This window comes from Natrix helvetica (assembly GCF_964273705.1).
Source record: "Natrix helvetica genome assembly, chromosome: 5".
Lineage (NCBI taxonomy): Eukaryota > Metazoa > Chordata > Lepidosauria > Squamata > Natricidae > Natrix > Natrix helvetica.
The window spans coordinates 28,948,787-28,974,462 of record NC_138551.1 but is presented as its reverse complement, the minus strand read 5'-3'; the positions used below and the strand labels follow the sequence as shown (position 1 = coordinate 28,974,462).

General features: G+C 37.3%; 1 protein-coding gene across 17 annotated transcripts in view; it reads left to right on the top strand.

Annotated features, from left to right (window-relative positions):
* Window positions 1–25,676, top strand: part of MBNL1 (muscleblind like splicing regulator 1) — a 207,741-nt gene that overhangs the window by 128,671 nt on the left and 53,394 nt on the right. The window lies entirely within an intron of this gene.

Below are 25,676 nucleotides of genomic sequence, written 5' to 3'. Positions count from 1 at the left end.
TGTTCTTTTTACAATAAATTGTGTTTACTTCTACATCTCTTCCACTAGCACTTCCTTTTCCCCTTCTATTTATGTGTAACCTGTATAAAAATATAATCAAGATACTTTACAAATAATTTAGCATTCATTCAAATTATTTATTTACTTAAGTTAAAACATTTATATAGCAGCCAGTCTTATTACCAATCCTGAGAGGCTCCCAATAATAACAGCCCTACCCCGAAAAAAATTCAGCATTAGTTTAAATTTGTGGTACTTTGGGGAAAAAACCCATCTTGATTTTCCCATGGTTTACTGGCAAACGGTGGAACTGACTATAGAATGTTGAGCAAATATTTCAAGTTCCAAAAGACACAATGGAAAAAGCTTTCTTGAAATCAAATATAGATCCAGGAATAAATGGGCACGAAGGTGAATAAAATTCATATGGAAGTCCATATAAAATAAAATAACAGATCCTCTTGTAACTTGTCTATTCTTATTCATATCCACATTGACACGGTGGACTTATAGCAGTCACAATTAAATGAAATTTCTTTTTTAAAATTTATAATACAAATTCCTTCTATTAGACCATGGGTGTCAAACTTGCGGGCTGAAAGCGTCACGTGCTGGCCCCTGCCCCACCCAATTTAGTGAAGGGGGAAAAATACCGATATGTCACGTGATAATACCATGACAACGTGAGTATGATACCCTGTATTAGATTGGAAATTCTGTGCTACTCAGATTTTTACGTTTATGAAATTAGATGATAGACTTGATAAACAGAGTTGTAAAATAATGCCTTTCTTCTATATGACATTAGCCTTCTCATTTTGGGAAATATTACTGTTCTGTAGGGAGAACGAGGCAGACAGGAACTGAGGCAAGGCAGGTTGAAGCTAACACAACCTTTATTAACAGTTTAACAAGGCAAAATGTAAGGCAAACCTCGACCCGGCAAACAGCAACATTTGACAGCTGACAGCCCTTTTTATACTAGAACTATCAGACGCTGAACCAATAGCATGGCTGCATTCTCCCGCCAGCTGGCTGCTCACGTCTCAACCAATCAGGGGCCGGCAATGATAGTCAATGGTGTCGTAGCCTCGAGGATTTAACAATTAGTAATAAGTAAATATTTCTTCAGATCACACATGACTTTTGGAGTCTAACTGAACGCATCCATAGAATTTTTTTCGTAGCAGTATAGAAGTGGTTTGTCATTGCCTGCTTTTCTTTGCTTGTTTGTTAATTGGCTTTTACTTCTCAACCTAGGATATAGCCCTGGTGTTTTCTGATGGTCTCCGATCAAAGTACTAGTGAAGTCTGACTCTGTTTAGCTTTCTGAGATCAACCAAGGTTAGCTAGATGTTTCAATCTGTTGTAGAAATAATACTTCTTAAAATCCTTTTTATTTCTTGACAGTAAGACACAAGGACATTTCCGCTTGAATCAGAACCACCTGAAAGACTAGTTCATTTTCTCCTTTTGTTATGCTACCTGGTAATAAAATTCTTTGCATTTTGAGTGATTTTTTTTCTTTCAAATGCCACATTTTGAGGAACACTTTTATTTGGAGGTAACAGACCTTTATGCAGGACAGCAGAAATGTGAAATACTAGGGTGATGAGAATGCTAATATTATTAATAATATTAAACTGAAAAAAAGATATGACTACTTTAAGGAGTTACCATTAGACTTGTGTAGAAACCTGAAAAAGTTGGGCTATTTTAGTGAACAGCAGAGAGTAGCATACTTTCCTTCTGTCATTAAAATATATCGTACTAATATTCTTAATATTCTAACAGTCTTTATTTATACCTCTTGTTTGTGATAATATTTTTAGATGTTAGCTGAACTTTCACATTTTAGTATATTTAAAATATGTGTCTTATTTCCAGGTCAGTGCATATTGAATGTAACCTAAATATTAGAACAGGAAACAGTCTTATATTATGTCTGCACAGGATGCCTATTTCAATAACTTTAAACATGAATGAATTAGTTGCTTAGTTAGAAAGAATTTTGTGAGTAACACTTAGGATAGCTGGATGATCTTATCTAATTTTTTGGGGAGCATAAGAACAACCATTGGGGTTGAAAAAAATGGGAGGTTATCTAAATTGGAAGCAGAAATTTTCAGCCTTTTCCTGCTGAACTACACTGGGGTCATTCAAATGGTTTTCCACAGAATCCTAGATTTCTGCAACAACTTGAAGGTCATGTGAGGGAGTCAAGGCCAAAATAAAACAACACAAATAACTCAACAGGAAGAGGCTGTACAAATAGAGGGATAAGAAGCAAGCCGTTTTAAACTGACCACAGCTTTAAAAATTACTTTAGGGCATATCTTTAGAATGCTTTAATTATGTTTGTGATATTGGGAAAGCTTTTTTTAAAATGTGAATTACAGTTTTCTTTTAACTGGATGTTCTGTTCATGAAACCTTTTCCCAGAAGAATCTGGGTTTCAGTAGTACATTTATGTATATTGACTTTTCTTTCCACATGTGTAGATATTTTAGACAATTTTGGATGTTAGTTTCTGTTACCAAAAACAAACACTGCTGAGTTGCTTTAACAGATTGATTGTGGCATACAATTTCATGACTAAAGACAAGTTATCTGTTGCATTCAGCACTGTCCTCGGCTCCCAGAGATAACCTATCGTGTTAAGGGGCATCCAACAAATGAGATTTACTTTTGACCTGCACCTCTTGTTTTCAGCATGCTCTCTGATCCCAATAATAGATGTTCATGAACTATCTATAGATAAGGAAAAACCCTTTTACAAGCAATTGCTTATACACAAACTTCTAGATGACTGGGGCATCTGAAAGCATTGGTGATCCAATCACAGGAAACCTTGAGTATAAAGAAAAAATATGTATTAATTTTGTATTAATATTACTATATTAAAATAGGAGGAAAGAGTAATATGTATGTTTGCTGAGTTATTGATATATAAAAAGGAAAAGTGGGATGAAACATAAATAAAATAAATTTCATTTTTCTGGTTGAAAATATTAAAAAATAATAAGAATGAGAGGCTGGATTTTTAAAAATGATATGAGCAGAAAGGTAGGATTCTATGGACTAAAAATCGTTCTTTGCAAACTTATGAGGTACTATAAGGATGTTAGTATGCTTTTGACAAAATAAAAGGACAGGTCTGTACCTCAAGAAAAAGAAAGTAAGCAGAGAAATTGAAGTTACACAGTGAGGAAAAAGTTTTCAATATTTGATATTTCAGATTAGTTGCAGGTAGCTGTGGGAGAGAGAAAAAAACATACCACAGTTTTATGCTAAACCAAGCTGAAAATCTTTTATTTTACAAAAGCAATTGCAACATTTAGTGACTAGTCTGTGATTCGTCAAGTCTTTTTTTTCTCTGAAAAACATTTTTTTTCTTTTCTCCAAGGTATCTGCGTAGAATTTAGCAAGTGACACTCAAGCATTGTTTCCTTTCCCAATTCTCTTTCAACAGAAATTGATTTGAACGTATTAAATAACAAGTTTACACTCCCACACAATTACTAGTTAGAATGCTGTCTTACATAGGAGATAAATACAATAGCATTATGCTTGGTCAAACATTAGCTAGAACAGATGAACAGCAAATTGTAATTTTCAGTAGTGGCCATGAGATGTAGTAGGATAAATAAGATTTGGCAGAAGTTTAAGGATGGAGAAAACATTGAAAAGATTAAAGATCTTTGAACAGATGGCTGTCTAGCAAATATTGGGAAGAAGTTGGCCAAGGTGTGGGAAAAATCAGTGGTAGAAAGGTTTGTAGAATGTAATGAAAAACAGTATAATAAACTGTCTTGAACAACAAATATTTTTCCTTCTAAAGCTACAAACATGGTGATTGTCATTATGTGTGAGGTAGTTAGAAACATTGAGGATGAAAAAATAACTGTAAGCATGGCTATGCATATGTTGAATACGAGCTTGTAGCATAATTATGTTTTTCTCACCACTGTTGCAATTTGACCTGAGTTTCTTTAGGGTGCTCTTCAGAAGTAGTGAGACTGCAATGGCATAGCTGTTGTCCAGAGAGGTATTTCTCAACAAGATACATGCTGGCTGGCATATTCCGGGAGTTGAAGATTATCTATCTTAAAGTTGCAAAGATTGAAAAACACTGATCTAGAGATGCTGGGAATCAAAGCCTGAATGCATATTATAAAAACTGTGCAAGCCATATTTCTGGTCTTCAGGTTACTGAAGTGAAAAATGGAGGAATTTGAGGGATTATTCTACATTATAGTCAATATCTGCTTTTCACAGATGTATGACCAACTGTTTGTGTTATGATATAATCAATTTTCTGATCTTGAAAATTGCAAGGGAGGGGTGAGGTGGGATGGAAACATGGATGTACATGGATGTTAGAACACAAGAAAATTCAGACTGTTGGCTAGACAGGAAAATAAAAATTCTCAGTTCTATATTATTGCTAAGAATTTTACATGCAGTATTTACTTTTCCTTTATATTTATGTACATGATCATAAATGCACGGGGACCCTAATTACAAAAATGTAGGCAAGCTAGGAATAACCAAAAATACTTATCACCTTCTATGTCTAGTATTTTTGAATTTATAAGTTTATATACATATTCAAATTATAATGTCCGGAACGGCATTGTGTGCTGCTAAGAACATTCTTTGATGATTGCTTGCTCACCAATTCATTTTGTTTGTGCTATTGTCTCCTAAGCTCTGTCATAGTATTTCTTTGGGGGGTTATGTAATTAGCTGTTGGTTAGTTAAACACAATAACAGAATAATAATAGAATAATAGAGTTGGAAGGGACCTTGGAGGTCTTCTAGTCCAATCAAGCAGTAAACCCCATAATGCAGGGGTGGCGAACAAGTTCGACAAAAAGAGCCAAAATTTTAAACTGTGAGAGTCAGAGAGCCACACCACGCAGTGACCTGCCAAAACAGACCCGGAAGCAATGTTCCCTCTAATTTTTTTTCGATGTGAGCAGAAAAGTATAGTGTTTGAGCGGCACATTTTCATGCCTGAGCACCCGAATTTTTTTCACAGATGTCACCTAAGACAACAACGAAATCAGTATTATTTGAAACTCAAAGTTATGTTTCTTCAAGGTACCCGCTTAATTCAAAGTGTTATATAATATCAGTATCACTTAACAATGCTCCTGCTTAGCAACCAAAATGTTGGCTCAGAAACTCTGGCATTTGAAGCACGCAACTCTTAAAGCTGTCAAGTTACAAGACCCTTGCACCCCTAACCCTTTAGGGAAAAAAACCCCCAGGGGTCTTCAAACCTGACAGCTTTAACACTTGTGGACTTCAACTCCCAGAATTCCTCCTCCAGTCATGTTGCAGCGACGTCATCTGCGTGGATCTGCTCCATCTTTGCTTTCTTCATTGTGGGCAGGGCTTCTGCTGAAGATGCCGACGAGTACAAGTTGCCACCAGAATAACTGCTGCTACCTCCTCCTCCTCCTCCTCCAACAGAATCACCAGATTTGCTCCTGAGCTCAGCGCTGGGTTACCTCTGCCCCCTCCCCCTCCTCCGTGCTTTTGAGGAGCCATGAGGCTTTTTTTCCCCTGCTCCCCCCCGCCTTCCTACTGGCTGCTGCAGCCTCATGGCTCCTCAAAAGCACGGCGGAGGAGGGGGCAGGGGTAACCCAGCGCTGAATGAGCTCAGCTGCTCCGAGCGGAGGGGAGGCACCGCTGCCACGCGCGGAGATGCCGGCTGGAGCTTTGGCGGCTTCATCTCAGCCGCAGCGCCGGGCGGCAAATCCGGCAGTGCTGCCTGTTAGAGGAGGATGAGGATGAGGTGGCAGCAGTTCTTCCGGTGGCGGTGGGGGCTTTAGGGCTTCACAACTAGCCTCAGTCGCCCCGTGCTCCTCAAAGCAAGTCCGGGGAAGTCCTTTGCAGGCGGCCCGTTCTAGCTGCCTGCAAAGGACCTCCCCAGCTTCCGAAAGGGAGCGCGTGATCCGACCCACAGTATACTAAATAATGATAAGAGGCAAAGAGCCTCATTTATTTTGGCCGGGAGCCGCATGCGGCTCGTGAGCCGCGTGTTCGCCACCCCTGCCATAATGTTTCAGATAAATGATTGTCTTCTTAAAAACCTCCAGTGTTGGAGATGCTACAACTTCTGGGAGAAAGTCCTTCCACTGATTGTTAACAATGAGTTAGCAATGAGATTTGAAGGGTCTGAATTACATGCACAAATATCAAATTAATATCCCTGGAAAGGATTTTCCATAGTTTTCTCTATCAGTATAATCCTTTATACAGCTTCACACAAAGCAGACAAAAGTGTTAAAAATTGTCTAAGGGAAGTATGGATTTTGATGAATATTTTTGCAGTATATTAAGAAAGAGATAAATTAACAAACTAAACAGTAGACTATTGGTGCCGTCAGCTCCTCTTTGGTTGAAGCTAGAGATCAAACAGATACGCTAAATGAATATGCTAGTTCTAATGGATTTTTCTTCCAAGACCTTCCAAGAAGTTTCCTTCTCCCATTCTGTGGGTATACAGATAATATTCTGTATTTTGTATAATTGAAATGTTTCAATTTTCCTGTCAGTTTTGAAAAACAATCTGAGTTTGAAAGCTGAGGATAATGCAATAAAATATTTATTTTACTATTCTTTTCTAAGTTGTTTGGCCTTAGAAACTAAAGAAGTTGGCCTAGTTAGTACTTGGATATGGAGTCTCCTGAAAATTCTAGGGCTGAAGGTTCATGTAACAATCCTGCAAACATAAAAAAAAATTGCAAAGCAACTAAATTAAAGAAAACGATGGCTTATATTTCAGACTGGATCTGGCCCTGAGAATGTATCTTGCCTATCAATTTCCTAAGCTATTGATTAAGAGTGAAACAGATGTTACTTCACTCCAAGACAGTCTTGTGCTTAGCTGAATCAAAAACATAAAAATGAATAAAAGCACTCCCACTTAATTCAGTTTGATGGTGAATTGCTCTCTCTTCCTTTCTGTCTCTATCACATAGAGACACAGTGTTTATTCTATTTTCTTTCCTTCAGAACATAAAAATTCCATATTTATTTATTACAGTTATTGATACGCTGCCTACTTGAACAACCCTAGGGGCTTAGAACCGTACATAAAGAACAAAACATGAACAACAAATCTTTAAAAATTGGCTGCTGTCTTCCATAAAGCTTACTTCCCCAGAAGGCTTGTGGAAGAGGAAGGCCTTCACTTGCTTCCTAAATGCTGAAATAGTAAACTCAGCCCAGTTAGTCTAATCCCAGAGAGAAAGCTTTTCCAAAATAAATGGGGGAGACTTAAAACTCCTGGGATGATTCCTTCCCCTACTGATGCATTAAACACATCATGCATCTATGCCATTTTGATCTGAATACAAATGGGTTTGAGGAGAGGCATGGATCTAATTTATAAGGAACTGACCTCATTCCACAGATGTCAGCTTCTTCAGATGTCAGTCTTGAAAAAATTCCTCATAAATTCACCACCTTTACCTGATGAGATTCTGCCTACTAGCATCCATGCCAGAGTGAATATAATGTGTTAATGCTTTAAATGCAAAGGTGGTATCTAGCAGGTTCTGACCAGTTCTGGAGAATCAGTAGCGGAAATTTTGAGTAGTTTGGAGAACCAGTAGATACCACCTCTGACTGTCTCTGTCCACATCTATTCTCTGCCTCCCGAGTCCCAGTTGATCAGGTGGGAATGGAGATTTTACAGTATCCTTCCCCTGCCACGCCTACAAGCCATGCCCACGAAGCCATGCCACGCTCACCAAGCCACACCCATAGAACTGGTAGTAAAAAATTTTGAATCCCACCACTGTTTAAATGGTATTTTTTAATTAAATAATTGTAAGCCATCTAGAATTGCCTTTAGTGAAATGGGTGGCATATAAATTGATAAATAAATATAAATGATTTTAGAATGGTTGGCAAATGCTCACAAAGATCAAAATAAGATCCTCTGGTGTCTCAGAGCCTAAAGGGGCCAGGAGATGCCTAAACAAACCTACTGGTCAACACTCCAGGGACATTGCAAGCCCAAAGAAGCACAATTTTGCTGTTACTGCAACATTGTAGGACTGAGTTTGGATTTGACCTTGTGTCTCGTCACTGATTCTCTTTCCCTTTCGATAACATTGTTCTTAGTCACATCATCTTCCCAACCTTCTCAATAAACTAGGAAGTGTTCATCCTGAATGGAGATATGTGTGTGTGTGTGTTTAATATAGCTGCCCATCTCAAACTAGTGACTATGGGTGTCATAATTTTGTAAAAACAAAAGAATCAAAACCTGATAGAAAAAGTAATTAAATACATATCTCAGCCGAGAGTTATTGTAATTTGTTGGTGTGAGCATAACCAGGAAACGGGGGCCTTCACGCAGGGTTTTTCCCTCAAAACAGAACTATATATTTCCCTATCTTATAAAAAAAGAGTTCCCTTTTTGCAACCCTGTAATCCCTTAATTTGGGGTAGAGTCAGGCTGAGCATTTACTGGCAGGATGCCCTTCCTGATGCCATGTGGAGTTTGCAGCAGATATTTTTTTCTGCTAGTAGTACACACACACACACACACACAAACACACAGAGGGAGGGTGGGAGGGAGGGTGGAGAGAGAGAGAGAGAGAGAGAGAGAGAGAGAGAGAGAGAGAGAGAGAGAGAGAGAGAGAGAGAACATCACAGAAGTGAGTATCTTCCCTCACATTTTGTAAATATTTAAGTATATATTTTCATGTGACAATACTGAAGAAATGACATGTGGCTACAATGTAAATTAATGAGTGTAACTCTAGTCTCCAAAAGGAGATATACTTAACAGTGAGTATACAGCTTGTATAACAGTGTAAATGTGCTGTCTCCTCAAAATAATGCAACACACAGCCATTAATGTGTAAACTGCTGGCAACAAAAGTGAGTACACCCCTAAGTGATAATGACCAAATGAGGCTCAAGTAGCCATTTTTCCCTCCCTGGTGTCACATGACTCGTTAGTCTCAGGTGTGAAGACGGAACAGGTGTGTTAAATTTGGTGTTATCGCTCTCACTCATACTGGTCACTGGAAGTTCACCATGGCACCTCATGGCAATGAACTCTTTGAGGATATGAAAAAAATGAATAATTGTTCTACATAAAGATGGCCTAGGCTATAAGAAGATTTCCAAGACCCTGAAAATGAGCGGCACCATGGTGGCCAAGACCATACAGCGGTTTAACAGGACAGGTTCCATTCAAAACAGGTGTCACCATTTATTCCTTTAATTTATTGCATATTGCAATTGTATACTGCCTCTCAAGGACAACCTATAACTAATATAAATAAATAAATGAACAAATACATAAAAATAACTTTATTTTGACTGCAGTTTTTATTCAGTTGTGCAAGGTTGACATTCATGAAATGAATTAGGCATAATAGTATATGTTACTATCACAATTATCTTTAAAATAATAAACTCATTCTGAGCCTTATAATAAAAAGATATAAATATATACAGTAGATGTAGGACAAGAAGAGGCTGAACTGGAAGGCAGATTTAAATATGTCATCAGTTTGGCATCATTGCATTGTCACAAAAGACCTAAGCCTAGCCCCTATGAATTCCATTGCCCTTTATCTAGTGCCAACTTAGCTTTGACCATTAATTGACTAGATTCTTGTATTAGAGACAGCAATAATTCTGTGTTTTGAACTCAGTAAATGCTCCTGGTTATTTGTGCCTGACATTAGCAAGAGTATTCCTTGCAGATTCACTAGGTTGTTTTGTATATTAAATTCAGCTTTGGAACTGCCATATACATGATGAATTTCCCACTTTTGAGAGCATCCTTAAATAGTCTCATTGCAGGAATTTAAACCAATGTGCCATCATTCTTACAACCCTTGCCAAACAGCATGTTTGAGAAAAATAGAGTCTAGTTTACATGCCAGCAGGATATTAAGCCTAATAAATTAGCAGGAGAATTCTGTAATTTTGAAATGCTCTTTTTGAATCAGAAGTCAAAAACAATATTTACTTTACCAGAGCTGTTCCCCCAGAAATGAATGAAATCAATGAATTGTACCTTGGACTCATGTAGATCTATTGATTTCAGTTGAAACACTGTAATCTCAGCATGCCAGTAAAACTGCATTTTATCTAATTTGTTGTTTCACTGTACATAACAGAAATATTGTTCTGTGTTGTATTATCTGTAATACATAGATAATATAAGTGAAGTTTTTAAAAACCAAAAGTTAGACCTTCCTTCTTTATTCCTACATAAGAAGAATAATCTTGCAAACTTAAAATACAAAGCAAGATTATGTTAAATATTCCTATTTAAGATGGTGCAGTGGTTAGAGTGCAGTACTGCAGGCTACTTCAACTGCAGTTTGGCAGTTGAAATCTCACTGGATCCAGGTTGACTCATTCTTTCATCCTTTCGAGGTGGGTAAAATGAGGACCCAGATTGTTGGGGGCAATAGGCTGACTCTAAGCAGTTTAGAGAGGGCTGTAAAGGCACTATGAAGCAATAGATAAGTCTAAGTGCTAATGCTAGTGCTAATAGGTTTCATTTTATAAATTTGGAACATTTTTTCCAAAATTGAGAGAATTACTATTGTATCATAATTTTCTGTATTTGTAGTCCCTTTCTTTTTGTCTAAAAAATTTGATAGCTTCAATAAGCAATTGCCTAATACACACTATATATAACAAAAGCATCACATTTTGGTGAATAGAAAGGAGCTTGAAAGCGATTTGCTTTGTAAGCGCCTTTTCCCACATGTTTTCAGCATGTTTGGTGTCACTATTTAAATTGGTGTTCTTTGTATGAACTATTTAAACACAGCCACTTGGGAATTACTTCAAATGGACCATGTGTTATTAAGATAATGCCAGCTCAAAGAGAGAGACAGTGCTTCCTTCCTTCTTTGAATGATTTGTGTTGTCAGGGTCACTATCAGAATTAATGGCATATATCTTTCATAGTATGCAAAAGCTTTGGAAAACATTTGTTGTACTATGCCAAAATGGGGTGTGCAAATTTTCAAATGCTTCACTGAGGAAACGTTTCACAGTGTCCTGTATACTTTATTGTCAGGGTGCCTTCCAATTTCTCCTGATGATATTTTGAGCTGATTTAAGGAGCTGCATCTATTATTTCTATCAATCTGAACCCTCCCTAGTTTCCACAGTTTGAAAAAAGCTCATTGGGAGGGAATCTGTCTTTTCTTGGCATTTAATTTAAGAGCACTGAATTTCACTAAATGATTTTTCTTCTTTGAAATAAATATTGAAAACAATTCTCTTCCATCAAATTGATTTAAGAACTGTTGGAAAAATACAGAGAAGGAATATCTCTCTGCAGGCTCACTTCGATCTCATTTTCAGAACAGAATACAGGTCTGTTAAAGAAACAAAAGCAATGTGATTTTGGCATATATTCTAAGTACAATCTAATTGTTTGTAATATTAACTAAGGGTATAGAATCAATGAGCTAGTCAATGATAAAGATGTTTGTGTGGAATAATTGAATATGGTCTTAACAAGAAGTGCTGCCCCTTGGAATCTTAATCCTAATCCTAGACTATAGTTAGAGTTTCTAAAAAAAATCACTAACATAAGCATCTGCACTACTAAAGTAGAATATTTGCACAATGTTATTTATGGAGGGACAAGTTACCCTCATTATATTTCACTGACCTCAGATGTTGTCGATGCCTATGAATTTATATTTCACCATTAATGATTAACATATTTGGGTTGAGAGTTCTGCAGTACTTGTAAAAAATCTATAGACACATTATGATAAAATATATTGAGACACTGAGTACATGAAAGGGTTTAAACATTTCAAGGTTTTTTTTTCTTCGTGTTAAATTCAAAACTGCTAAAATATACAGTAGTTTAATTTCTAGCTATGTTTTGCAAATCCAGTGCAAAGTCTCTAATTGCTCTGCATTCTAGTGCATGGTAGATAGGTTCTGCCTTCCATTCTTCAGTTAAGATAGTATTTCAGAGGTACAAGTGAGAACATTTTCTTTTCTGATCTCCAAGTCCAGCTTTGGTCAATTCTAAGGATGTATATATATTCAGATTATTACGCAGGTTTAACATATATGGGTTCACTACTCCAAATGTATCTTTAACCATTCTTCCTACTTCTAAAGGTCTTACGCAGGCCATTGAAACTGGTGACTCTTGGACTGAATCTGTCACAAGCAGGCCATGCCCACCCTGGCTCCAGAAAGGCAAAAAAGTCACGTGATGTATGTGTCACGATACACCACGTGACACAATCGAGTTTGACACCCGTGTTTTACAGGTATTACAGGTATATGGTTCAATCAGATAAATTGACACCTGGCCTTGATTGGTGATCCTTGTACAAATAAATATTAAATAACATATTTAAGTTTATTTCTTATATCACCATTAGCCCCACCAAATGTTTTCTCCAATAAATAAATTAGGATCCATATTGGTCTTATGCATTTTCATCACTCTTTCTCAGATCATGCCCTTGAATAATTTGTGGACTTTGGGCACAAATAAATGCAGCACAGACAATGTCTAATTCATTTTATGTATATCTTCGGTACAAGGAAGCCAGCAATCCATTTTCAGCAACCAGTACAGCTATGTAAAACCATATTAGCCTATGCAGACATCACTTCCATTTCTAAGGTTCTTCTGAGAATTCAGCTGAGTATTTCTAAGATGCACCCTTTGCTTTTCCAGATCTGCCACCTATTTTTCTCCAACGAGAACTGTTTCCTATGAGATTCTAAACTAACACATAGCTTCCCCTGCTTATTAGCAAAGCAAATGCAGTTTACTCTGCTTGGATATATGCATAGATATATGAAGAGCCAGCAAAAAGCCCTGACAGAGAGCTGGCTCGTTACATGATTGATTTGTAGAAAAGATGATTTCATCTGGCAGGCTTAAAAAACAGCATTAAAAATCTCTCAATCTTTTCATATAAAAAGTTTTAGCATACGGTATATATTGTAAGCCAATAAAATGGGATTAAAAAAAGACAAAAAGCCCAACATTGCAGCTTTAATGTTAAGGTCTTTCTTCAGCCAATTCAACCACAGTATTTTTGTAGAAACACTCACCTGGATTAAATCTGAGCATTCATTCAGGAAATGCTTCACTTTGGAACAGCTAGGCTGTTCCTCTTGAAAAAGAATGAGTGGTACTGTATTTGGAAGTTTCTGCAGTTTATGCCATGCCTGCTTGCTGGGACTGTTTATTTTAGCTATTTTTATATCACTGCAGAGAGCACAACTTTATACAAAGCTTACAATAATGTTATGTTCTCTGTACTCCTTAGTGTTTATAACATGATACCAAGTAACTCTGATGTCTAACATTCTTTTTGTAAATCTGAGTTTGCTTGTAAGTTCAAGAGTGTTCCAATACTGTAATGCTGAAAAGTGAAAACAGCTTTTCATTCTCTCCTTTTTTAAAAACCTATTTTCACAGAAAACACCTAAACTTTGTAGCTAAGTATCTGTCCTAAGACACACATATTCAAATCTTAGTTTTGTGTTTTGAAAATTAACTATTTTGAGAAGTTATTCAGAAAGAAAAGATGCATCATTTTCATGCATACGTATTTCTTGAGAGGTGTTTTTTTTTAATTGTTTATAAAACCTAATAGAACTTTTTCCCCAAAATATGAATGTTTTTGCTTACATTCATAGGCCTGGAAAAGCTGTGGCTTCCAGATGTTGAATTGTAATGCCTATCCATTATTAGTAGATGTGGAGTTTTCAAACATCTCAAATTTCAGCATCCAGTGTACAGGCACAAGAAAACTTGTGATATTTAATAACCATATCCTGAAGAGAATAGGAAACAGCAAAAATCAAGCAAAAGATAATGATGATTAGTTTCATGTCCCTTAACTCGCTAGATGACTTTAGAGTCTCAGCAAACCCTACTTTTTGAAGTCACACACAGTGTAAATCATGCTCCCGGTTTCCCACAACAAATTCATGAGTTGAACTGAAAGTCTAAAGTCATCTAGTGAAATGGATTGAAACCTGAGTGTCCTCATTTCTAATTTCAACCACTGTACCACACCCACCATCAGTGTTCTATTTTCAGTGTTGGCTAATTGAAAATCCTTGGGAAATGTGGAAACAGGTCATGATATAGTTAAGCTATTTTCTCTTGCTTGTCATCAGGATTAATTGGATAATTACAGCACTGGAGCACAGTGGGAGCAGGTTGAAATGGATGTAAATCTAAACCCAAGGAATTGTACAGTTGTTCTCTATAGATGGTTACAAAGAGCATGCTGGTGAAGCCTACAATGTAACTGAAGATATGAGAAGTTACAAAATGATAAAAATAGGAAGGTAGAAATTTAGTAGCATAAAAAGATAAAAGGAGGATTTTGTCATGACAACACTCCTGTCCATGTCTGTGCTTCCCATTCTTTTCTTTACACTTTGTAGGTAAATAATTCAAGTGTCACTAATGACAGCTTTGAAAATGTTGCATGTAAGAAATCTTTTTTTAGATGACTGGTACAGATAAAAACAAGTGGGACCAGCAACAGCTATTTCACAGTTAAATAATCAAATTTAGGGTTCTACTAGAGTGTCTCGTCCAATTCCTCCTGATATTATATACAGTTAACTAATGCTGAAAATGTTTATTTCTCATTGGAATGTTGGGGTTTCCCCTGAAGCTTTTTCTTATTTTTATCTAAATGTGTACAGGCAATCCTCAACTTATGGCTGTAATTAAGTATGAAATTATGGTTGTAAGTCATTGCAGCAATAAGTCAAAGTATCTACATGACCGAAAGAAATTTTCCAGGCTATATCATGGCAGCCTTTAAGTGAATGCCACAGTCATTATGCAAATATCGCAGTATTAAGTGAACCCATTTATTTGAATGAGAGTTTTTTTCTGAAAACTGACAAAAAAATGCTGGAAACCAGTAGTAAACATTGCAAATTGTGATTATAGAATGCTATTGACCAACCTGACATTTAATCACATGAGCGCAGGAAGAGTTGGCACAACAATTTGCAATGGCTGTGGTGCTTTGTGCCATAAAACATCCATTCTGTGTTTGTAACTTCAAAAAGTTCAACTTTTTTCAACCAGTCATTATGTGAGGATTACTTGTATTTTTTCTCTTCTAGAAGTTGGTGATACCTTTCCTCTGAGTCCATGCCAAACTATAGGCATTTGGAAATGTTAGCCATAAATATCTACAAATGTTATATATAACAAAGTAGTTGATAAATTGGCTTTGCCCTGGTTTTTATTTAGAGCGGGAAATGTCCGGACCGAATGTAATTTCTAATGTTGGATTTTTTCCCTTACCAGAGGGAGCCCCCGTGTGGAGTACTGTGAAGCTATTACCATGGCAACTCCACTGCAGCGTATAGTAGAAGCCATTTTGTGGCAGTACAGTAGAAACCATTTTAAGGCATAACACAACACAGGGGTGTTAGAGGTGTCTTGCCACCATAATATTTGTTTCCAGACAGTAAGTCATCTGTGTACCAAGTTTGGTTGAAATTGCTCAAGGCATTTCAGAGTTATGCAGGAACACACACACACACACACCCAGAGCCATTTTTATATTTTATGCATTCTTGCTGCTTAAGATTTTATGCACTCTTATCTTTCACTTTTCATCCCCCATTTGTCAGTATACTCATTTAGAATTTCACTCATTTGGAATTTCCCTAATCCCTTTGAGATTTTTTTTTCTACCTCTGTTGTTTTGTCAATCGCAACTGTTGAAATTAGTCTGTTCCTGTAGATATCCTCCTTTTGATTATCCCACTTTGACTATATAAGGTCTGATACTTAGAGCAGAGATTACTGCTAATACATTTAGGAAAATAGAAAATGCTAATGGCTGGTGAATAAAGCTGTGTTAATGCTTTTTATGAACTTTATTAAGCCATTTCATCTATATTTAGTCTGCTCATCCATAATGAATTTTACCCTCAAAACATTTCTGGACAGTGTGAAAGACAGTTGCTAGATAAAAGGACAGGAGAGTGGCAAAACAGGATAGTATCTCTAGGGGAAAGGATTTTGTAGAGTCCACATCTGTCACATTCTTACAGAATCAAGGCTAATGGTGGGATCAATATTGTTTTCTCTTAGATTGGTAGCCATATCAGGAAGAGCGTTTCCTCAGGTTTTTCTAGCAGAAGATGCTAAGATTTTGACTTGAGCCCTTCTTATATTGCCTTGAATATATAGCCATATTGTCATTTTCACTAGAAAATGTTGAGGTCTGGACTAGCAGTATGGACATGCATGGAAACACATGCACCCCTCCAAGTTCTTGCTTGCCATGTGTTCATTTATTCATACTAATAGGTGACATCAAGACTAACACCAGCTAACCAGTTCTTTCCTAACACTTCCATCTACTGCTTGAAAGTAGGACTTTCCTAACACTTCCATCTACTGCTTGGGATAGGGGAGGGATGTCTTCATTGTGGATCTTGTGTTTAGGGGACCTATCTGTTAGCCCTCTCAGGTAAATTCTACAGGAAATATGATCAGATTAGCTAATTCTATCTTCTTATAAGGCTACGTTAACAGGATCTTTTCAGTCTAAAGCAGAGGTGGATTGCTCCCAGTTTGGCCAAATCAGTAGTGGAATTCAGGTCTGGGTCGCAGAACCGGCAGTGACCCAGTCATGCCACCCCCCCAAACCAGTTCCCTCGCCACTGCCATTTGGATTTTTAATGACTGCACACATGCGCAAAACAATTTACAGTGAGCTGCGCACATGGGCAGGTTGCCAAGCGGTAGTAAAACCATTAGCAACCCATCCCTGGTCTAAAGGTACAAACCACCACTTTTAACTCATTGATCAATTAGGGCAGGTGCTTAACTTTCCCCCAGTGACCATAAAGCCCTTTGGGGTTGCCATTCTTTTGTATGACTGTTGCCTAAGCAGCATCTCATCTTCCCTCATTTGTCAAGGCCATTCTCACATGCCATTACCCTTGGCCACTTGAACACACTGCTCTGCCTTGGGCTATGAATATGAACAATGGGCAGGCAGGGACGAAAGTATCTGATCTCACCACTGCAAGATCAGAAGATAAGTAGAACTTCGGCTTTGCAGAATGGCAATTTAGTGCCTCAGCTGAGGGAACCCAATTTCTGTACAGTGCTTTTTTCTTTTAAAAAAAAAATATCTCAACTTCTTTAGCCAACCACAGTGCCACCCATATTCCAATCTGTATCCTGTCCTGTTTCTGTCCTGTCCTGTCCTGTTTCTGTGCCTCCTGATTTAATTCTGAATGGTCAGCTTTAAGTGGCCCAAACTTTTCCTCCTTGTCTGACAGGTTGGCCAGCCTGCTGGATTCTAGTCCTGGATCTTTAGTAAAGCCAAACTGAATTCACCTTATTCCAATTGAAACAATCCATATGAAGGAAGGCTGCTTGTAGGTAAAGCAGCTGTCTGGGCAAAGTCAGAAAAAAATTGCAAGTTAGCAGCTTGGGTCTGAAGACTATGAGCTCTATGCTCAATCTCAACCTGTTGGGCCTTTAGCTTTTCTTCAGAGGACAAATTTAACAATTTATTAACCGGACAGCATCCTAGCTGGCATTCCTCTGAAACACATATAATGCTGAATAAGAGAAGAAGCAACTACATACACGAAAGACCCCAGCATTCACCCTAATGCTTTAAAACAATTGGAAAGGGAGGGAAAATTATAAGAATATTAAGTACTAGTAATTCCAGGCCCAGGATTGGAAAGATGATTGAAGCAGGCTACAGATGGGGTTAGGAATGAAGCTGCTAAGATAAGAACCAGCAGTTCCCAGGCCTCAAAAGGACTGTAATGTCAGTAGTTCCAGAGAAGAAAGCCTTGGGTTTAAAACCTAGAACAGATTCCTATATATAGGCTTTGATTATATGTAGAGAGATCTGTTTCCTTCTTGTCTGCAATAAAACATGCACTCTAGCCAAGTCACGTCCAGGAGTCTACCACCAGCCAGGCAGTTCCAGAGTAAAGAACTTTAGATTTACAGTCATGCCAGGCCAGAGTATGATAGATAAAGCTGTAAGGAGAGTTTACATGGCGTTTCAGTCTAAAGGACTTGCAAATCCTTTTGGGTCTACACCACACATACCAGGATACGTAAAAAAAAAAGATGGGAAATTGAGTTGGGGGGCTGAGTTATATTTGTACTACAAATGAATACTGCACATACATTCAGCCAAGGGAGTAGTGGGGAGATTGAAAACACTTACATTGGTGGTGGGAATACTGCAAAAAGTTATTTTGGTTGTTCTGTTGCCCAGTTTTTTTCAGGTCTTGAAGTAAATTGAAACATTGCAGACATAATGCTGTCCTAATTATATAGTGCACTGTTGGCTGTTTTGCACAGTGTGGGCTTTCAATTTTAATGTTGTTGATAGGAGAACTAGAACAAAATATCATGTGATAGCCATCTGGACACCTCCTCCCCTCTCATTTTCTCGTTCCTTCTGATTAAGAGGCAGAAGGCTGTGGTGACTGGCATTAGCGCAGCATACAGCATTCCCTTGTTTTCAGTACCTCCTTAATATATATTTATGAAAAGCCTGTGCATGGAAGCTAATTTCAGTATCAAGCACTGTGCTCTCTGGATAACATTGCTGAAAGAGTCAAGCACTTTGAGTGTTATAAAGTGGTGTAATAAAATGGGTAATTATAATCTAGCATCAAGGAGCCCACTCACAAAATACAGAAGAGAAACCTTGCTTCCTGTATGTATCACAAAAAAGACACTAATGAAAACATTATTTCTCTTCCTGGATTTTCATCCAGTAGATCAACAAATAAGCTTTAACTATTACATTGATACTCAGAAAGTGGACTTACCCAGCTTGATGATCTCCAGAAGGATTCTATAGAAAATGTGGGGCAAAGTTGCAGTTACATTATAACTGTAATTGTTTTGCTTGATGTTGAACCCCTTGGGTATTTAGTATATGAATCCAGTTTGGAGTACAGGATTTCCACAAAAGGCATTAGAAGTATTTGAATTCTAAAGGATGTGGAGCAGTGGATATTAATACTTATGGACATCTTGATTCTGCTTTTTTTAAAAAAAATAAAAAGACTGTTCTGTTTATATTTTCTACTATTTTAAGGCCAAGGTTAAAATCTACATCCATCAAAGTCAGGAGCAAATGTTGTGATTTTACTAGCTCTGGCTATGTTATGTGAATTTTCTGCAATATTCATGGATATTCTGCCTACATGACAGTTGAGATATTAGGGCCACTGACTTTCTCTGCAGTATATGCAACTCAAACAGAAATACTAACTTGTTTAATGCACCTGCAATATGATAGCTTCCCTGCAGGATAAAAACAGTACTTCATCCATTAGACAAAATCAGCTTTTTCTTTTTCTAACAAATTGTCTTTTTCTTTTAATGTTTTCGTTGTCCAGATTCTAGGTTGCTGTACTAGATATCATTTCAATTAATGTAATAAAAATATAAAAGCAGAGTGTAAGTGTATGGGAAAAGGGAGCTTATGTTAAGGATGCTGTGCAGTTCTTATGTAAAAGGCTGTACTTCATATACTCCACCTTCTGCAATTCCTCTCATTCTGTTCCCCAGTTGTTCTGCTGAGACCCAACACTTTTCTGCTACTGGGATCTTGCAACTTGCATTCTAAATTGCTTTTGAAGATTAACATAGAGACTAGCCTCAAGATATATGTACTGGGACCTGAGAAATGTCATTGCTACCGTTGTTTCCAGATTTCAAATCAAGTTGGAATTAAAAGTGCTGTCCTGGGTTACATGTGATGAATTTTGAGCAAAGCCAGAAGAGAGTCAATTGATTAAATGCAGAGTTCTTTGAGCAGATTTCCAGTCACGGAATAGGAAAAGTTATTTTCACCTATTCCAACCACCATACAGTTTGCTTTCAGGATTGGCATATTTCTTCTATTTCTGTTTGTGGAAACATTTATTGGATCACAAGCATCTTCTGTGAATGAAAAGGCTCATTCTGCAAACCTTCACGAAGGAACCTAGTTTAGCAAAGTGTGTCCAATTCTAAATTTGGTTTCCTTAATAGGAGATACAATCACTTTATATATTTACTGTGATGTCAAAATCAATGGCTCATTTGACTTTGAGAGTTAAAAAAAAGTTTAAGAAGGATGTCCTTCTGCAGAAGTTCCTGTATAGATTTAATCTGTTTTTATCTGTTCTGTAGTGCATGTTTCTAATGGGAACATATAGTTCTTAGAGACAGCAAAAAACAAACAAATCAGCTATTTGAATGAAAACACATATTTTGTTTTAGAATCTGTTTCCATATATCTATGATTCATTCATATTTATGGAGGGATCTTTTTTTGTGGGAGAGTATAGAATGAAAATATCATATTCATATCATAATAAATGAATAAATCCTATAATTGGGAACGCATGCTATAATAGTCTCTGTCCTTTAGGAAAAAAACTCACTTGCTAATATTTATTCTGTCATTAACCAGTAGGACATGCTCTTTTATCAACACTCTTGTGATCATAAATTTATTCGTAGTGGTTAAAAAGGTAAATAGTAAAAACAGAATTTTGGCATATAGTTGCATATTTGTAGAGCAGGAACAGGAATCTCTTCCACCATCTCTGCATCATATTGCCTTCTAATTTATCTAAAAAAGATTCATCATTGCCCAGCCTTAAAAGAATAAAGCAAATGAATTTACCGTAGCTATTCAAGCTGACTTTGTATAGCAAAATGATTTTACCCTGTGTCCATAAATAGTTATCGGAATGCTGGTATTGATTTTTTGGAACTATAAGGAACTTTCAGAGTAAATTGAATGATGAGTAAGAGGCAAATATATTTTCAGTTAACTAGTACTTTTATTCTACATTGCAGATATGTCAGTCTGCACAATTATGTGTATCTCTGTATTGATACAAGGTGAAAATTACTTCCAAATTAGCTTCAGGAGCCAGGAGCTCTGCTATTTTTCTATTAACACTCCCCTTTGTTCAAAGTGAACATATAGCCAGTTAGTGGCTACAAGTAGCCCTTGACTTATAGGCATTCATTCGGCGAGTCTTGTTACAACAACACTGAATGAATGGTGTTTTGATCAGTTCTCAGAGTTCCAGCCATCCCAGCACCCATACAATAACGTGTTTGCAATTTGAGGGCTTGTACTTAATGACCAGTTGCAGTGCCCATGACTCACATGATTGCCATTTTCAATCTTCCTTGCTAGCTTCCCTGGTAAATCAATGGCTAAGTTAGCAGGGAAGATTGCAAGATACTGTAGTAAGACTCCCCCCATCCATGCACACTCCCTGCATGAGTGCCCATGTACCCTTTCTAACCACTGCCTTCCTCGCATCCTTCACATCCCCTCCAAGCTTTTCCTGGCCTCTTGTGCACTCCACTCCCTTTGTAGCTCTCTCTTGCACCCTCTTCCTGCCTTCTCCCAGCAGCAGCCAATTATCTGCCTGCCAGCCTGCAGACTTGCAACTGTCTGCTTTCCTCCCCATAATTTGTTGGTGGGAAGCTAGAAGGAAGTTGTCTTATATAACGACTGTGGGATTCAGTTAATGATGGCAACCCAGATTGCAGGAACAGCCATTGCTAAGCGGTGCAGTCAGATTTTATGACCGCCATTGTTTAAGCGACAGAACTTGCTATTATAAGTCATGGACTATCTACATATATTCAGAGAAATCATTGTTAAAAGTCTAAAGTGAAATGTGGATATCTGTAACATTGCTTTCAGGCCTTTTGCACTGAAAACTTAAAATAGAGATGATTTGTAGCTAAGAAAAGGAACAAGCTTTTGTAACAATCTATAAATGTTATTTGTTATCTTTCTGCATTTGTCCATATTACCCAACCTAATATAGATCATAAAAACTTGCTGCCATTTTTTCCCCTCTTACTTTTTGACCTATTTTGTACTGCCACTGAGCTGTTAAATGTACAGTTGTTCGGAGAACACCAAGGGAAATTTAATATGTATCTACGATATGGTCCCCAAAGTAATAAATAGCACCTCTACATTATATTCCGGAGATCACTTTTTTTTTAATGCAAAGTTAAATCTCTGATTTTAGTTAGAAAACAAAATCAACATTTACTGTAACATTTCAGAGAATACAGTACTGAAAGCAGTGGAAAATAAGAGTGCAACTCCATACGCATCTTTTCTGAACAAAACTCTGTAAATTCAGTGGAATCTTTTCCAGATAAGGTTTTTGTTGTTAAAAATGCTTAGCTTTGGATAGTATCAAAAAAATGGGCTGCGGAGCGTTATACAGCTAAACTCATATAACTTAATATGTTTATTAGTACATTAGACTCAGAGAGTTGGAAGATATTTTAGAGGTCATTCAGCCCTCCTACCAGGAATGGGATTCTACCAGTTCAGAGTGGTTCGGGTGAACCAGTAGCTCTGAAGTTCAGCTGGGAGTGAACCAGTTTGCTCCCACTAGCAAGTGGGCCCGCCCACCTACTCCTACACTTTACCTACCTTTATCTTCTTAGCTGAGTCACGTGGCAGAGTGGATTGCCATGCCTCATCTGTTTTCCTTACCAAGCAGTAATCCGGAAGGTAAGTCTTCTCTAGAGTGCGCATGCAGCGTGCATCTGGCATGTGTGTGAGCGAAACAAGTTTGTGTGCACAACGTGCACACTGAGCAAACTGGTTGTTAAACCGGTAGGATCCCATCCCTGCCACATATAACCACCTAGTTTCTATTTGAAGATCTCGAATTGTGGAAAACTGATCACTTTATGTGGCAGCCTGTGCTACTGAATAATATCTTGTTCAGTCAGAAAGATTCAACTGTTATGATTCGTAAACCTACTTCCTTACACTTTTAAACCTGTTAGTTATATCCCTGCCCTTTGGAGCAATAGAGAAATAAATCCTTCCTCCCAGCCTTACAGATACTGAAAAACTACCATTGTATCTCCCTTCAGTCACCTCCAATGACTCTTTAATCATTGGTCATAGGGCTTACTTTCCAGACTCATCTTGGAAATGTATGGATTTTACGCCAAAGAGAATGCATTCTAACAAAGATACATTTATGAATTTAAGTAGATTAACAATCCTCATTGGAAAAAAGCTGAGAGGGTTTTCTTTAAAAGAATGGAAAAAGATCACTATTCTGAATAATTGTCTCCATAAAACAAAACATGATAACCTTAAGGTATTAAATTTAGACATTTTGTGTAAATGTGTGTCTGTGTTTGACTGGCTAGATTTATTTGTATACCTAAGTTAACTTGGCAGGGAAGCTCTGTTTAGGCTCTTAGGTCATATTGCAGAAATATATATTTAGAGATTGCATAGTAGTTGTATTAATACCTAGCTTTCAGTGCTTATGCGATGGGATGTGGGCTAATCTAAAGATTCTCAAAAAAAATTAGGCTGCAGAACTTTTTCTTTAAAAATAAATTGCTGGAACTCCTGATAAAATGGGGTGGGACTTCTGCATGTCAGCATGCAACCCTTCATGCACTTCCGCTATTCCTTACTAAGGGGGAGGGGGGAAGCTTAGCTCATTGCCAAAAATTTTCGTCTGGAAACTATTCAGTAGTCCTCGGGTTTTTTTTTTTTTAAGAACCCTGAATTTAGACCTTGCACATTGTATTTGGAAGCTACCTATAAGCCATTAGCTTTTAGAATTTTGATTCTGTAATGTGCATTGTCAGAGTTTTGCTCCATATTATGATGCAGAAATAGATTATGATTTTGTGTCTGGAGGGCAAATTTAATATCATGTTTAGATAATGTGGAGTGAGAACTATACTGCATGATCAAAATGGTTAGGGCCTAATCACACTCAAGAATGAGGGCGGCATTTTCTTTATTAGTAACCTATCTCTTTCCTTCCCTCCAAAGTAATGTGCAGTAAAAGTATTGGTTTTCCACTAGTCAGTGTGTATATATGGCATGCTCTGTCTGCCTGCCTGCCTGCCTGCCTGCCTGCCTGCCTGCCTGCCTACCTATCTACCTATCTACACATACTTGAATATCATATTCATTTAATTATATAGAGGATGTTCTCTATTTTTTCATTATGTTGTTGCATATCTTTCCTATTTTGATTTCATATATATTTCATATAGTTCAGATAGATAGATAGATAGATAGATAGATAGATAGATAGATAGATAGATAGATAGATAGATAGATGATAGATAGATAGATAGATAGATAGATAAGCCAGCACCTCAGCCACACAGGATGATACAAAACAGCCCACCAATCTACAAACATCAACTCCATCTACCAATCAGGATGCAACTACACAGTCAATCAACCACTTTCAGCAACAAAGCCAGCACTCCACACCCACTCACCAAGATTTATAGAAAGACAACAGCTCCGACCACGCCTTACTCGCACAAGCACGAAGCCGAAAACATCAGCCTGAAGATGGCGAGTGGGACCTCGCCAAAACGTTGCCAAGACAATCTATATGTATATGTATATGTATATGTGTGTGTGTGTGTGTGTGTGTGTGTCTGTATGTGTGTATGTATGTATGTATGTATGTATGTATGTATGTATGTATGTATTTGTGTTACAATCCCCGGTATGTCTCCCTTATTTATTTATCAGCACAAATACTATATGTGTGTGTGTGTGTGTGTGTGTATGTGTGTGTATGTATGTATGTATGTATGTATGTATATGCTGGTTTTGTTGTATTCGGGTCTTTTCCCATGTAGGATTGAGATTGAGATTCCCTACACGGGAAAAGACCCGAATACAACAAAACCAGCATACCTACACCCATGAAAATCTACGAAAACAAAACAAACATACATACATACATACAAACATATATATATGCATGTATGTATGTATGTATGTATGTATGTATGTATGTATATATATATATATATATGTATATGTGTGTGTGTGTGTGTGTGTGTGTGTGTGTATTTCATATATATATGAAATCAATATGATACACACACACACACATTCACACACAGAAACACAGTTTTCCTAAAAATAAGACCTCCCCGGATAATAAGCCCAATCAAGCTTTTCAGGACATGCGCTAACATAAGCCCTCCTCCAAAAATAAGCCCTCCCCAAAAATATTGCAACACGGCAGCAGCCATGCTGTCTGACCATGTTCTGCCTCCTGCACCTCAAAAATAATAAGACCTCCTCGAAAATAAGGCCAAGCACTTATTTCAGGGATCAAATGAAAATAAGATAAGTCTTATTTTCGTGGAAACTCTTATCTATCTATCTCTCTATCTCTATCTATCTATCTATCTATCTATCTATCTATCTATCTATCTATCTATCTATCTATCTATCATCTATCTATCGCTATACCTACCTACACACTCTCACACAATTTTATTGTGTTTTGAAAAGCACATTGATACAGTTGGTTGGATTGACAAGTTTTACTAGAATTATTTATCTCCACAAAATCTGAAGAATTATATAAAATCCCATGATCAGAGATTCTGTTGTGCAAATGTTAACTGGCTAGTCAAATACATTTGTCTGGCAAGAGCAGAGCCAGATGGGGAGAAATGGAACAATTTATTTGGACACACAAAAAAAGAGTGCTGAGTTGGATGTTTGCATCAACAAATGGCAGAACTATTAACATGGAGTTTGATGTCAATGTGGGATGGCTGTGCTACT